At 43.9% G+C, this 13,687-nt stretch overlaps 1 protein-coding gene across 1 annotated transcript in view; it reads right to left on the reverse strand.

Moving 5' to 3' along the window:
* LOC149445605 (synaptotagmin-1-like) overlaps positions 1-13,687 on the reverse strand; it is a 90,678-nt gene that overhangs the window by 35,888 nt on the left and 41,103 nt on the right. The window lies entirely within an intron of this gene.

The following is a 13,687-nucleotide window of genomic DNA, read 5'->3' on the forward strand; positions in this document are numbered from 1 at the left end:
ATTTGCTTTGGAAGAATAAATCACCTCTAATGTTGGGTATCCTACATGTGTGGATGTTGCTGCATTATATAAAAATATTGGAACCATTTTTCATATATTAGAGTGCGGTGCCTCAAGACTGTCCATAATTTTAAAGGGTGCCTTGACTGAAAAAAGGTTGAGAAACCCTGGTGTAGACAGCCACAAACAGACCATTGCTCTGATACATACACATTGTTATACTTTTAAATATCTATCTGTGCACCCACATCAGCTTTTTGTCACTGACCCTGGGACATGGCCGCTGTGTTTGAGTGGCACGTGTGGGAGTTTATACATTTCTTAGAAAGATAGCACAGGCATAGCAGTGTAAACATGTCCTAAGCATTTATCTATGTGCAGTAAATACTTGTATTTAACAGCTTCCCGATTGCCCTATAGCAGAAATACTGCTACAGGGTGGCACGGGTGCGCAAAATCACACACACACACAGATATATATATATATATATATATAAAGTGATTTTGCACTTCTGGGTAGGGGGCGCGCATGAGCCCTACCTGCGCCGCCGTTCACCGCCGTGGCTGTCGATCACCGGGTCCCGGCCAGTAATTACTTGCCAGCACCCAGTGATTACCGAGGATCTCTGACAGGGAGGAGGACTGTTTTGTTTACTAACAGTCTTCCTCCCTGTCAGCTCAGGCACACTACGCTGGATGGCTGTGCAAAGCCATCCAGAGCAGTATGATTACAGCAGGGATGTGCAATTCCTATAGCCCGTTGCCTGGGACGTGCAGGTCCAGGCACCGGGCAAGAGGTTCTTCCTTATATTTAGCCCTGCTGCGAGCAAGCAGCAAGAATTAGAACTGACGGTCAGCTCTCTTGTAAAAGGAATACAAGTATCTAACTAGCCACTGGATCGCTTTTACAAGCGTGAGCTGTATTGTCGCACCAGGACACCTGATCGACCATCTGGTGCTTCCACTGACCAATCATGAAGGTAGACAAAGATTGAAACCGCTCTGTCCGCCTCTATGATGTAGGAAACAGGAAGCGATGAGAATGTAAATGGCTGTATTTTAAAAAATGGAAAGCATTTGGTCACACCGATCTTGTGTGATCAAATGCTTTTAAGGGCAGAGGAAGGATCTGGGGTCTTATTGACCCCAGATCTCTCAATAAAGAGCACCTGTCATTGCCTATTGCTGTCACAATGGATGTTTACATTCCTTGTGACGGCAATAAAAGTGATAAAAAAAGTCCACTCGTGATGCATCACTGAAAATGTCAGCTCAATAGGCAGTAATAGCATCAGACCTCCTCTGTAAATCTAAGGTGGGAACCTGTAAAGACTTTCAAAGTGTCACCTATGGATAGTACAACTTATGTTGTTTGTTGCCACTGCACGGGTGTGCGCAATTTTAAAGCGTGACGTTTGGTATCTATTTATTCAGCGTAACATCTTTTATATTTTACCAAAAAATCGGGTTTAGTATTGTGGGTTTCTTTGCATTAAAATGAAAAAAAAGTGTATTTTTACCAAAAAAATTGCGTTTGAAAAACTGCTGCCAAGTACTGTGTTACAAAATTGCAATATTCTCTAGAGCCTCTGCTTTAAAAAAAAAATATAATGTTTGGGGGTTCTAAGAAATGTTCTAGCAGTTTAAGTTGCCATAAATCCCTTTTTGTTTTTAAAAGCCCCAGACATTGCTCAAAGCACCTCTGCCTATTAAAAAAAAATTGTATTTTCCATCCTGGCAAAAATGTTTCTTTTTTTTTTTGTTACAAGCAGATTTTCATGAGGGACAAGTAGATTGGAACCCCGATATAGTCCAGGGACAAGTAGATTGGAACCCCGATATAGTCCGGGGACAAGTAGATTGGAACCCCGATATAGTTCGGGGACAAGTAGATTGAAACCCCAATATAGTCCGGGGACAAGTAGATTGGAACCCCGATGTAGTCCGGGGACAAGTAGATTGGAACCCCGATGTAGTCCGGGGACAAGTAGATTGGAACCCCGATGTAGTCCGGGGACAAGTAGATTGGAACCCCGATATAGTTCGGGGACAAGTAGATTGAAACCCCGATATAGTCCAGGGACAAGTAGATTGAAACCCCGATATATTCCAGGGACAAGTAGATTGAAACCCCGATATAGTCCAGGGACAAGTAGATTGAAACCCCGATATAGTCCAGGGACAAGTAGATTGAAACCCCGATATAGTCCAGGGGCAAGTAGATTGAAACCCCGATATAGTCCAGGGACAAGTAGATTGGAACCCCGATATAGTCCAGGGACAAGTAGATTGAAACCCTGATATAGTCCAGGGACAAGTAGATTGGAACCCCGATATAGTCCAGGGACAAGCAGATTGGAACCCCGATATAGTCCAGGGACAAGCAGATTGGAACCCCGATATAGTCCAGGGACAAGTAGATTGGAACCCCGATATAGTCCAGGGACAAGCAGATTGGAACCCCGATATAGTCCAGGGACAAGTAGATTGAAACCCCGATATAGTCCAGGGACAAGTAGATTGAAACCCACGATATAGTCCAGGGACAAGTAGATTGAAACCTCTATATAGTCCAGGGACAAGTAGATTGGAACCCCGATATAGTCCAGGGACAAGTAGATTGGAACCCGATATAGTCCAGGGACAAGTAGATTGAAACCCCGATATAGTCCAGGGACAAGTAGATTGTAACCCCGATATAGTCCAGGGACAAGCAGATTGGAACCCCGATATAGTCCAGGGACAAGTAGATTGAAACCCCGATATAGTCCAGGGACAAGTAGATTGAAACCCACAATATAGTCCAGGGACAAGTAGATTGAAACCTCGATATAGTCCAGGGACAAGTAGATTGGAACCCCGATATAGTCCAGGGACAAGTAGATTGGAACCCGATATAGTCCAGGGACAAGTAGATTGAAACCCCGATATAGTCCAGGGACAAGTAGATTGTAACCCCGATATAGTCCAGGGACAAGTAGATTGAAACCCCGATATAGTTCAGGGACAAGTAGATTGAAACCCCGATATAGTCCAGGGACAAGTAGATTGAAACCCCGATATAGTCCAGGGACAAGTAGCTTGAAACCTCGATATAGTCCAGGGACAAATAGATTGAAACCCCGATATAGTCCAGGGACAAGTAGTTTCTTAAAAAATTTCCATACCCCTGTTACAGTGAAGCACACTTACACCGCCCCCTAGTAAAACACTCCCTGCACACAGTTAACCCTTTGATTGCCCCTCATGTTAACCCCTTCCTGCCCAGTGCCATTAGTACAGTGTCAGTGCTTTTTTTTTTATATAATACTGTTCTGAGGTAAAATCTTGACATTTGAAGAACTGCGTTTTGGAGGAGTTGCCCACCCTATTTTTAGCATGTCACAGCTTCTTCAGTGGATTTTGCACCTTGCCAGCAATAAAGTTGCCATAATGGGCTGTGCCCTTGATTAGAATGTTTGAATTGGTCTAATGTCTGTCCAGCACTTATGATCAGGACAGGACCCTTTAGACTTGTTTAACCTAATGTTAAAATGTGCTCATAGTACATCTGTGACTGGCACTGGTTAAAATGGTTATTTTGAATTGGTCCGTGTTTGAATTTAAATAAAGCTGTGGCCTTGCCCTTTTTTTCCAACTAAATTATTCTATGTGTGTTTTTTCTTAGATGGGGGCAAGGTTATCCACTTGCCCTTCTGAGGATTTACCCCCCTTCCTGACCAGGCCATTTTTTACTTTATGGTGCTGCGTTACTTTAACTGAAAATTGCGCGGTCATGCAACAGTGCACCCAGATGAAATTTACATCCTTTTTTTCCCACTAATTGAGCTTTCTTTTAGTGATATTTCATCGCCTGTGCAGTTTTTATTTTTTGTGCTATAAAAAAAGACTGACAATTTTGAGAAAAAAACAATATTTTTGACTTTTTGCTATTAAACATGTTCAGTAAAAAAATTTTAAAAATCAAATTTCATCATAAATTTAGGCCAAAATGTATTGTTACATGTCTTTACTAAAACAAATTCCAATACGTGTAAATTAATTGGTTTACGTGAAAGTTATAGTGTTTACAAATGGTGGCATATATACTGGGATTTTTTTTTCTTTAATTTTTACTAGTAATAGCGGCGATCAGTGACTTATAGAAGGACTGCAACGGGCATTCTGACACTGGGGGGAACTGACTTGGTGTCACTGACATCCCCAGTGACACCAATACAGTGATCAGTGCTAATAAAAAGCACCGACTCTGTACTAATGGCACTGGGCAGGAAGGGGTTAACATGAGGGGCGATCAAAGGGTTAACTGTGTGCTGTTTTACCAGGGTCTTGCCGTGTGTTAACACCTCACTGTAAGCACACTGCTTTGCATGGCTGTGCTATGCACAGCCATGCAAATCAGTGTGCACGAGCTGACAGGGAGGAGAACAGTTTTGTTTACAAACGGTTCTGCTCCCCATTGGAGATGCTCGGCAATCAGCGGGCGCCGGCAAGTAATCACCGGCCAGGACTCAATGACTGACAGCCATGGCAGCGAATGGCAGCACGGGTAGGTCCAGCGGTGTCTTCACCACTGCTGGTTTCACTGGCCGTCTTCTCTCCCTGGCGCTGGCATCCCAATGTGGGCACCCGGCTGTGACTGCTTCTTGCGGCTTCACAGCCGGGTGCCCACTGCGCAAGCACGAGAAGCGCTGCACTTTTTGAATGGTCCCCGTAGTCTTCTGGGATCTGTTACATGTCCCAGAAGACTACTGGCAGGGGGGGGGAGGAGGACAACTTCCACTTCAGATCGCCTAATTCCGAATTTGACAGGTACCCGGGTACCCGCCCCCCCGCCCGCTTCCTAAAGGTGCCAATCCTTAATGGGGAGCGGGGGACAAAGACTTAGAGCGGAACTTCCCCTTTTGGGTGGAGCTCCGCTTTAAGAGTTCTTCTGGGATTAAAAGTTTAAGAGAGGCCATATTGGAGAAACGCTTACAGTGGTGCTGACCACCACAAGGCATGTGAGGTCCCTGCATGGTGCAGCTCTTGGTCCTTCCTATGTAGTGGTAATCATGGCTGCAGTAGGAGCATTGTCACTGTTAGGGCTCGTTCACACCTGACTTTATTTCTAACTCTTGCCAAATGCCCCTATAGCGTTTGACAGGCGTTTGGGAAGCATTTTTAATACTCCTCAAACACTCCCAAAACGCCCTATGCGTGGTTTTGAGGCAGTTGATAGGCGTTTGCCTCGCATTAAAACCGCACCACAATCTCCTATAATGAAGTGAAATGGTATTAATGCTCCGCAACTATATCACAACCGCACCGCAAACGCCTGCCAGGCGTTTGCGGAGCGGCACCATAGACTTGAATGGGAGGCTTCAACTCCTCCCGACTCGTCACGAGGCGTCAGTTTTGCCGCGACGCTAACGCTTCCGTGTGAACAGCACTGTGTGCTAGCCTGTGCAGAATTTTCATAGGTGTTTGAGAAGCGTTAAAAATGCTTCCCAAACGCCTGTCTGATGCCTGCTGACAAAGCCAGTGTGAACATAGCCTTAAGTTTTTAAAATGTCAGCCTTAAGCTATGTCCTTGCTTTTTACAGCAAGCATTCAGAATCATTGGATTGTAAAAGTGCTTCAGTACAACAGGCAATACCCCCGGTGTGCTATTACAGTCTGTGCCAACCTAGTGGACTCAGGCTATCTCAGGAGGGGTGCCAGGCCCATTGTAAACCTGAGACTCCCTGTCTACCACTGCAATGTTTGGGGTATGTGTGAGCTGATTTTTGAAGAGTCTAGAGGTTATTGATATGGTAAGTGTAGCAATATGTTATATGCTGTGTATGGCCTCTAGGGGTCTCACTACTTAGATACTGGTACAACTGTGTTATTGCCTCTCTTTGGTTGTAGTTCTAGGCAGACACATGTATAATGGCAGCTAGAAGCACCTAATAAAATGTCTGCTACTAACTACAGTGTGTGAGCATCTGAGCAGGATTGACTAACAGAACATGGTGGCAGCTGGGCACTGGACCTCTGAATAGCAAGTCTTGTGTCTGCAAATACAGATTGTGTGACACTGGAACTGTACAGAGAATCAGCAACTGTAAGTACAGAGTCCCTATCAGACTGCACTATGGAGAGTGGCCTGAAACCCCCTCAGAGACTGGATGTCACTTCTTCCAATCTCTCACAGACATGGAGACACTGGAAGGAAGAGTTTACTCTGTATGTGGACCTGACAGTGGCACCCAGAGATGAGCAGAGGGAAGTAAAGCTGTTTTATTACTTGATTGGGGAAAAAGGCAGAGAACTAGCCGAGACCCTGCTCACAGACAGCATGGCACTGACAGACATACTGCAAGCATTTGATAAGCACTGTGACCCCAAAAAGAATGAGACGGTGGAGAGATATAAGTTCTTCTCAAGGAATCAGGAGATTGGGGACAGTGTGGACAGATATGCGACAGAGCTGAGGAGACTGGCTGCAACCTGTGGATTTGGGGACATCAGGGACTCCCTTATCCGAGACAGGATAGTGTGTGGCATCAGAGACTCTCACCTCAGAGAAAGATTACTGAGGGAGGAAGAGCTGGCTTTGGAGAAATGTATACAAATCTGCAGGGCTGCTGAGCTGACTAAAGACAGGCTGAAGATGATGGAGGGCACCAGTGATGCCTCAGTACATGCAGTATCTGTGAAAGGCAGAGCAAGGTCCAGGCTCCCTGTGAGCTCAGTCCAGTGTAAATACTGTGGCAAAAGACATGAAAGAGACAAAGAGAAATGTCCAGCGTATGGGGAGTCCTGCAGGACTTGTAGCAAGATGAACCACTTTTCAGCTGTGTGCAGATTCAAAACCAGCAAACAGTACAGACAAGTCCACACAGTAACCCAGGACACAGACGAGGACAGCACAGAGGGCATCACATGGCTGCAGCTGCAGTCTGCAACAGAGAACGTCAATGTAGTCAAACAGCCAGTAGCCAATGATGCAAAGCAGCTCTTTGCCATATTTATGGTGGATGAACAGCCCATAAGATTTCAGCTGGATTGTGGAGCAAGCTGCAATGTCATTCCATTTACTCTGCTTAACAAACAGGTTCCCATTGAGCCCACTGATAAGGTACTGGTCATGTACAACAAAAGTGTTCTGAAACCCATGGGAACATGCAAGCTAAAATTAAGAAATCCACGTAACAGAAAGAGCTACAGAGTGGAGTTTACTGTGTTGCAGGAGGACGATCACATTCCTTTGCTGGGAGTTAAAGCAGTTCAGGCTATGGACTTAATAAAGGTGCAGTCCCATAACATCATGGCTCTGGAAGTTTCTGAGAATACTCAAAATCCTAAACAAAAGGCAGAATACATTTTGGATTTTCACCACATAAAAACAGAGTATGCTGATTTATTTGAAGGTGATGGGTGCCTGGAAGGTAAATACAAACTAGAAATTGATCATACAATACAGCCTACCAGACTGCCTACAAGAAGAGTACCTGTAGCCTTAATGCAACCGCTTAAAGAGGAACTGCAGGATTTGCACAGCAGAGGTATGATAGCACCAGTACAGGAAAGCACAGACTGGATAAGCAGTTTGGTGATAGTGAAAAAACCATCAGGCAAGTTAAGAATATGCATTGATCCTAAGCCACTGAACAAGGCCCTTAAAAGAAATCACTATCCAATGCCAACAATAGAAGATATTCTACCAGATCTATCAAAGGCTAAAATATTTTCGGTATGTGATGTGAAAAATGGGTTCTGGCACGTGGAACTGGATAAAGAATCAAGTTTATTAACAGCATTTACTTCCCCATTTGGACGCTATAAGTGGCTGAGAATGCCAATGGGAGTAAGCCCAGCTCCAGAAGTGTTCCAACAAAAATTGATGCAAGCTTTGGAAGGACTGTCTGGAGTAAAAATAATAGCAGATGATATACTAATAGTTGGGGAAGGTGATGATCTAGAATCCGCAACAAAGGATCACGATAAAAAGATGATACAATTCTTAGACAGATGTAGAAAAAAACTAATCAAACTGAACCTGGAAAAATTCAAACTAAAAATGACAGAAGTACCATATATTGGACATCTTCTTACCTCAAATGGTGTTAAAGTCAATCCAGAGAAGGTGAGGGCAATACAGGACATGCCGACACCTACAGATATACGTGGAGTACAACGATTCCTGGGCATGGTGTTTTTTTCTTTCCAAATTTTGCAAGCATTTATCAGACATGTGTGAGCCACTGAGACAGCTAACTCACAAAGACGTACTCTGGGAATGGACAGAAAGCCATGAAACTGCTTTTCAGTCAGTGAAAAATGCTATTGCAGACGCAGCAACGCTAAAATATTTTGATCCAGATCAAGCAGTGGTAGTACAATGTGATGCCTCAGAAACCGGCCTTGGAGCCACACTAATGCAGGATAAACAGCCAATCACATATGCAAGCAGAGCGTTAACTCTAACAGAGCAAGGATATGCTCAAATCGAGAAGGAACTACTAGCGGTAGTATTTGGGTTAGAGAAATTTCACCAGTACACCTACGGTCAACAAGTATTGTTGCATTCAGATCACAAGCCTTTAGAAAGTATTACAAAGAAGCCACTACTGAATGCCCCAAAAAGACTGCAGCGTATGCTGTTAAGGCTTCAGAAATATGATTTTAACATTTGTTACTGTCCAGGAAAGGATTTACTGATTGCAGATGCCCTAAGCAGAGCTTACTTACCCATCACAAATGAAGAAGAAAAAGACATTGAAAGCATCAATATGTGTGAATATCTGTCTGTCTCAAAAGACAGACTGAAACAAATACAGACCTGCACAGCGGAAGATAAAACTCTACAGATCCTATCGACTGTCATCTTGAAGGGATGGCCAAAACACAAGCAGCATGCTCCAATGGAGGTTTCTCCATTTTTTCACATAAGAGATGAACTCTCTGTGCAGCATGGAATCATCTTTAAAGGAGAAAGGGCTGTCATACCACAATCACTTAGAAGAGCCATTATAGAAAGATTGCACTCGACTCACTTAGGTGTAGAAGGATGTCTACGTCGTGCACGAGAATATGTTTATTGGCCTGGAATGAATGACCACATAAAAAACTTTATAGCACAGTGTGAAATATGTGCATCGTGCAATGATAAGCAACCGAAAGAGACATTGCAACCACATACAATTCCAAACAGACCATGGTCAAAAGTAGGAACAGATCTGTTCACGTGGAACGACAAGGAATAACTTGGCAACTGTGGACTATTTTTCCAACTTCTGGGAGATAGACTGCTTACAGGACACAAGGGCCAAAACAGTAATTAAAAAACTCAAGGCCCATTTTGCCAGATATGGCATTCCGGATATTGTGTTCTCTGACAACGCCGCTCAATTTACATCGGAAGAATTAAAAAAATTCAGGGAGAGGTGGGAATTTGAACACCAGACATCATCTCCTGGATATCCACAGAGTAATGGTAAAGCGGAGTCAGCAGTAAAAACAGCCAAAAGACTCATGCAAAAGGCAAAACAGGCAGGTACAGAGATATACTTGTCTATACTGGACCACAGAAACACACCCACACAAGGCCTAGACACTAGTCCAGCACAGCGGCTTATGAGTAGACGTACAAGGACTCTCTTACCAACTGCAGGTCAACTACTAAAGCCAAAGCTTGTGGGCAATGTTAAAGCCAAACTAACGAAGAATCAAGATAGGCAAGCTTTCTATTATAATAAATCTGCAAAAGATCTGCCTGTTCTCCAGAGCAATGAAAATGTACGGATTCAGCCAATAGGCAAATATGACAAACACTGGATAAAAGCGAAGGTTGTACAGAAATTGGGACCACGGTCCTATGAAATTATAACAGAGGAAGGAAGAAGATGGAGGAGAAATCGGAGCCATCTGAGAAAAACACAAGAAGGAGATGATACAGGGCCCTGGGAACAGTATATGGACACTCAAAGCGATGAGACTATGAATACCAGCAACAAAGAAACAGGGACTGCTGAGGAGCATAGGGAGGTCTCTAGGCAGAGAGAGACAGTCCCAGAAAATAGACTGCCAGAATCAGAAGAACACCAAGATTTCTGTGAAGAAACCTCATATGTTACGCGATCTGGCAGAACAATCAGAAAGCCGGCTCACCTCAAGGATTATATTTAACTTATAGCTATGTTCTACTTCACCAATTTGTGTTTGTTATATTTCATTGTTCTTTTATTTAAAAGAGAAAGGATGTAGCAATATGTCTAGGGGTCTCACTACTTAGATACTGGTACAACTGTGTTATTGCCTCTCTTTGGTTGTAGTTCTAGGCAGACACATGTATAATGGCAGCTAGAAGCACCTAATAAAATGTCTCCTGTTAACTACAGTGTGTGAGCATCTGAGCAGGATCCACTAACAGAACAGTAAGGAGTTGTGCAGTGGGGTGTAAATTAAGATTGCAGCTACCCATCACACAGCCATAAGGGAGAGCCAAACACAGCATTTAGTGGAGCAGATCACTCTCCTCCATGATTGGGTGATACACGAAGGAAAACTCTCATCAAACTGTTAAACTAAGCACTGGCGTATTATCAGCTCAGCTTGTAAACAAGTTTACAAACAAATCATAGCATCATAAAGCACTACTGTACTTAATCTATGCAGTACCACCTCTGAAACAATGTATTACTGAAACATGAGGCACCACAGTGGGATTTAAGTGTTACTAAACCCAGGACTCTGCATTCACTATATCCAGTCTTCCACAGCACACACAACATGGAAATGTTTTTTTTACCTTTTCTCATCAGCAGTATATAGCTATCTTGTGACTTCTATCAGTGTCCAGCAGAGCACTGGTTAATCTTGTAGGAGCAGTTTTCATTCTCCTCTGACTGTCCTATGAGGCTGCATGGCCCATGACTCTCTGTCTGGAGAGCGCTGATTGGTCCTGTACCAATCACATGCACCCTCCAAAAAAAAAGCTCTCTAGCAATACACACCAAACAGAGCATGTGCAGACTTGCCACTGCTGCTCTATACTATGGCAGATAGATCGGGGACAGTAAAGGGGAGGATCAGAGAAGACAGGATCAAACAGCCTTTTCACACAATGCAGAGGATTAACCTCTAAGGTTGCACAGTGAGTATAACAGGCATGCATTACTGCATATACAGACTGATTTTACTGTTGTGGGTTTAGTAACACGTTAAAGAAGTAAGTGATCAACAATATAATTTACCCCACCTAAGTCCCATTTGGTCTCAATAGAGCTCTTTCAAGGATGATATATTTGGTGTGAAAAAGAAATTGACAAAACTGCTGCTTACTGGATGTTTCTTGTTTTTTGCACCCTTCTCAGTAAACTCTGGAACTTGTACATAAAAATCCCAGGTGATCACCAGTTACAGAAAGACTAAGCCTGGGTTCACATATATGCGGTGCGGTATATTGCATGTGATTCCCACAGGAACTGCACCACATTCCTGTGCAAATCAAATGCGATTTGTGTGCGGTGCGACTGGAGACATACATTGTGTTTGGCTCTGATCACACTGTGCCCACACCAAAAATGTGCAGGACCATTTTTTTGGTCTGCACTAGAATCGGATCGCATGGGTATTTGTGGACCGCTTTTGGGGTGTTGTTAACCTAACATACACACCCACAGCGGTTCGCATGAACAGAGTGTGATTCTGATGCGGTGTGGAATTCGCACAGAAAACGCTGTCAGTGTGAACCGGGGCTTACACCAAACCAGCCCTCTTAGCACCAACAATCATACCATGGACAAAATCACAGAGATCATGTTTTTTTCCTGAATATTTGGTTTGATGCAAATATTAACTGAAGTTCTTGACTTGTATCTGCATGATTTGATGTGTTGCGCTGCTGCCACATGATTGGCTGATTAGATATCTGCATGACTAAACAGGTGTACCTAATAAAGTGCTTGGAGTGTAAAATTTGCATTGTAAATATCACTGAAACCTCCACTTGAATTTATAGTGGAGCTCCACCCAAAAGGGGAAGTTCCGCTTTAAGGACTGCTCAACCGCTCCCCATTAAGGATTGGCACCTTTGGGGGGCAGGGGGGAGTGGGTACCCGAATTTGACAGATAACCGCTCCCACTTCTGGTCCGATCGCCTAGGTGATCGGAAGCGGAAGGTGTCCTCCCTCCCTCACTGTAGTCTTGTGGGACACGTGACAGGTCCCAGAAGACTACAGGACCATTCATGAAGCGCAGCGCTACTTGCGCATGCGCAGTGGGTACCCAGCTGTGAAGCCGCAAGCTGCACAGCTGGGTGCCCACACTGAAGGAATCCAGGATGGCCAGTGAAATGGACTGCGGGGGAACCCACCATGGGACACCACAGGGTGAGTGGAACTCCGCTTTAAAGGATTTATGGGCTAGTTTTCATATGGTAAAGTGGAATTTAATTTAAAAAATAGGCAGGTAGCACGTCTCTTCTGCAAAAAAGTTTTCTACCCAATTGTCCATACTTTGCACAGAACTCGGTGTAAAATGTTGGCATCTGCTGAGATGAATGAACTCCTTTGCATGCATGAGAGTAATGTCATCTCAGCCCAGCCAAACAATCAGCTGAAGACTGGAACCCAGAACAAGACTCCCAGAACAAGACTGTCTGAAGATTCCAATGGCCTGTAGGGGAACTCTGGAACACTACCGCTCTGGCGGAGCCCTCCTCCTAGAGAGATACCACCCCGTATGCCTGGTGTGCTGGGCTGCTATATGTGGGACATTTTATTTTAAACAAACCAAAATGATAAAGAAAAACATTGCAGACTGTTAGTAGTTTAGAGCTAGGCTGATAGATTGTTAGTGGTTTAGGCTGAAATTCGCTGCACGCACTGTATGTGTATCCAGAAAGTATTCACAGCGCTTAATGTTTGCCACATTTTGTTATGTTACAGCCTTATTCCAAAATTAATTAAATTAATTTTTTTCCTCAACATTCTACAAACAATACCCCATAATGACAACATGAAAGAAGTTCGTTTTGAAATCTTTGCAATTTATTAAAAATTAAAAATAAAAAAAAACACATGTACATAAGTATTCATAGCCTTTGCTCAATACTTTGTTTAAGCACCTTTAGCACCAATTATAGCCTCAAGTCGTTTTGAGTATGATGCTACAGGCTTGGAACACCTATTTTTGGGTAATTTCTCACATTCTTCTTTGCAGTACCTCTCAAGCTCCATCAGGTTGGATGGGGAGCATCAGTGCACAGCCATTTTCAGAGCTCTCCAGAGATGTTCATTCGGGTTCAAGTCTGGGCTCTGGCTGGGCCATTCCAGGACATTCAGAGAGTTGGCCCGTAGCCACTCCTTTGTTATGTGGACTGTGTGCTTAGGGTTGTTGTCCTGTGGAAAGATGAACGGTCGCCCCAGTCTAAAGTCCAGAGCACTCTGGAACAGGTTTTCATCAAGGATGTCTCTGTACATTGCTGCATTCATCTTTCCTTCAATTCTGACTAGTCTCCCAGTTCCTGCCTCTGAAAAACATCGTCACAGCATGATGCTGCCACCACCATGCTTCACTGTAGGGATGGTATTGGCTAGGAGGTGAGTGGTGCCTTTTTTTTGCCAGACATGACACTTCACATTCAGGCCAAAGAGTTCAATCTTTGTTTCATCAGACCAGAGAGTTTTGTTTCTCATGGTCTGAGAGTCCCTTGGGT

Source organism: Staurois parvus, unplaced genomic scaffold (genome assembly GCF_062004578.1).
Source record: "Staurois parvus isolate SC_StPar_1 unplaced genomic scaffold, SC_StPar_1.0 ptg000715l, whole genome shotgun sequence".
Taxonomy (NCBI): Eukaryota; Metazoa; Chordata; class Amphibia; order Anura; family Ranidae; genus Staurois; species Staurois parvus.